We start from the raw sequence: 3,431 nt of genomic DNA, 5'->3' as shown, positions 1-3,431 counted from the left end.
CTGATGATATTAACGGTGGCACCTGTGTCAATGAGAAAATCCATGGGCGTGTTATTCACTTGTATGTTAAGAACAGGGCTATGTTGTGTTGCTGTGTTATAGTTTAACGCCCACACATATCCTTTTATACGTTGGTCGACTCCTGAGGAGGAGGATTCACTGCTGGCGGGTGACTTCATTTCAATAAATAGTATGTAGCGCCTACGTCGGCTGTGTCATGAGATATTAGATGTCTTGTGTTGATCCACCAGATATATTTTCTTTTGGTCTTTCTCATCTCGCCTTTGCCACTTATGTTCTCCATCTGGGCCCCCTTCGCATGGGCTTGTTGGTGCTGATCTTCTCTGTTCTTTGAAACTTCTCTGTGTAATGGGCTGAATTGGGGCATTTTTGCACATGGCTCTCTAGTGGTTGTATCCCCCACAGGCGCCACATTTTTGTCCCATGGCCGGGCACTCTCCTGCATGGGGGTACTCGTAAACGCATCTGTAACATGTGACCTCATTGGGTTTTGGTAGCGAGCTGACAGATGAAGATAATTTGTTGACAACTTCTTGATCCGTCAATTTTGGTTGGATGGTGGCTTTGTTTAGATTATCCAAATGAGACTCCATTGCCGCTTCCAGGCGTGCCAGGGCAAGAATTTCATCCACTGACCGTTGTTTCTGTAGTAGTTTCTTACGACAACTTTGAGAATCACACCCAGCTATTACTTGGAATCGTAGCGCCTCCTCATTGGAGTAACGATGGAATTCACAGTGCTTCAATTTGATTCGTAGTCTCATTACAAAGTTATCTATGCACTCTCCCTTTTCTTGGCACGTGGTATGAAAAATATGTCGTTCATAATCTACATTGGTCAGTGGTGTGAAATATTCTGTCAATGTAGAGTGCAATTCAAGGTATGATGCAGTGTCAAGATTGATTACTACTCCTACAATGTCTCTTACAGCAGGACCCACGACCATGGAAAGAGTATTTTTGAGCCTGGTGTCCTTTTTGAGTCCTATGGCGCCTACATAAAAGTTGAAATCATGTAACCAGGTAGCCCAACTGGGTCCTAGATTGCTGTATCTGTATTTCAAAAGCAAGGGGTAAATGTAATACTTCTGATCCTCCAGTTGTCGAGGGCTGCATCTGTTGTGGACGTTGGACCGTCGTCAGACATGTTAGCTGATTAAGTTCCTTAGTGGCCAGAATCTGCTACTTGTAAGCTTCAATGTCACCTTGACTGACCTAGGTATGGTAGCCTCACGCTTCACTGTCAGAAAGCTACTCTGTAATGGTGTTTACTTGGTTTATTTTCCTCAGTGTTTATAAACAAGCTGTTATTAGGCGTAGGTTCACTGCCTCACCTTCAGATGGGTGGGCTATGTGTGCAGCTCCTTTGTGATCAGCTGTGAGCCTCAGTTGCCCTTCACCTCCTTATACTGCTGATTGCCCGTGTACTTGGTGCTTTATCAAGGCATTTATTTCCATGCCAAACCCATGCAGTACTCCTTAGCATGGTTGCTTGTGTTGTTTATTTTACAATATTGCTTTTGCTAATGGTGCCGGGCTTCCCACCTACTCTGCTTCTTCCCCCTCTTTTAATTTTGGTCTGTAGGGTAGTGCACGCTCAGCAGGTGCAAGGAGCAGTAAAAAAAAACAACTTTTTTTTTTTTTCTTTCTGACGGTGCCAGGCTTCCGGAATTATTAGATTAGTAAATACCTGTCGTTCCTCCAGTAGCCAGCAGCTCACAGAGGCACGGCGACACATGCAAACAGTGCCCGATGGCACCCTCATCGTCAGTGTCAGGTTGCCCACATCGTTGTGTGGGCGGACCCCTGTTGGGTCCCACAGGACAGGACGGCCCGGACGTGACGTCAGGGGGAAGGGGGAGGGACGGGGGCAGAGTCGGCAGTTCCGCCGAGGAGATTAATAAACCGAGTTGTGAGAAACTCCTGGCTCCCTCGTATCATTCCGGCGCGCGCAGGGTCATCGGCCCGGGCCCGCTTCAGAGCGAAGCGGAGACCGAACAGTCAGTTTCCTCACTCTGTGACAAAATTTACTTCTGTCACAGTGGAGACTTCTGTTTGCACAGTTCCCTTGTCGCCAGCTGTAAGAACCTTCCGGGGGGGCGGGGGGGCGACTTGCAGAAGGCTCTCATACACGAACAGGAATTATATAGGCCCAGACAGGGCCATAACGTACGCGGACACCAAGCGTCAATTACACATCTTTATTTTACCTTGACAAGTGGCCAACTGCCAAATACCAGACCCCGTGACCCATTGGTCCCTGCCTCTTCCCCTAGCCCAACATTCCTCTTCATAACAGATGGCCCGAACTGTGGGCCAACCACATAACAATGTGGGAAGGACACAAGTCTTCTCCAGGAATCACGTTACGACATGACAACATACAAATTAGTTAATTAAACTCCAGCCACAGTGTGGTAGAGTTTTTTAGACTACATTTGGCAGCAAGGCGTGAGAAGGGTGCTGAGGGGCCCAGAGCTTTGGGTAGGGGTTACAGGGCTTGTGACCAGGGGAGCCTACTTGTGGATTTTCCCGGGGGGTGCCCAAATCTAGGAAAGTGACATCACCAGCAGTTATATCACCGCATTTGCAAGTAGTTGCCAACTTGGTGCAAAGGGGGGCGCAGAACAGTGGAAACATTGACTAGCATGTACTGCATATAGTAAAGTCAAGTAAGAAGGAGATGCAATCCTTCTAGTTGTATAGTGTCAGGAATGTTCACGGCCAACGGAGGTTGGTGGTCAAACCTGCGGGCATTCCTATCAGATCCTTTAAAGTATCCCCTTCAGCCCGTTTTCATAACAAATTATCTGTGTCCTCATTACGATTGCGGGGACCGGCCCTCTCTGTTTACTTGTTGCCATGGCGCCCGTTTCAGCATCTGATTGAAGTTTAGGACTTCCGTGTTTTGCTGCTTCGTGTACCTTGATGCCTAGTATCTTTGCCCTTGCCTTGTTGTTCTGCCCTTGATTTCTTGACTCCGTTCTGTGATCCTGCTCACTGTCAGAATTCCCCCTTATCCCGTTTCTTCACTGCCTGCAGTTACCCGGACGTTAAGAAACCCGGATTGCTACCTGCACTGCATTGCCTACGTTCTGTCCTTGTCTTTGCTCGCACGTTAACAAACCCAGATTGCTACCTGGACTGCATTTGACTACGTTCTGTCCTTGTCGTTGATCGCACGTTAACAAACCCGGATTGCTAACTGGACTGCATTTGCCTACGTTCTGTCCTTGTCTTTGCCCGCACGTTATCAGCCTTGGTCTGCACCACGGATTGCAACAGTTCTTGTCTTCACGCTGTATACCTGACCTGCTTCCTGGATTCCATCCGCTGTATCCCAGGTACACCACAGGGCATCTTCACATCTACGGCACAGGGACTAGAGATGCTTGCTGAGTGTGCCGCCA

This window comes from Ambystoma mexicanum, chromosome 13 (assembly GCF_040938575.1).
Source record: "Ambystoma mexicanum isolate Mex_15411 chromosome 13, UKY_AmexF1_1, whole genome shotgun sequence".
NCBI classification, from domain to species: domain Eukaryota; kingdom Metazoa; phylum Chordata; class Amphibia; order Caudata; family Ambystomatidae; genus Ambystoma; species Ambystoma mexicanum.
Note: the sequence above shows the minus strand (reverse complement) of the source record.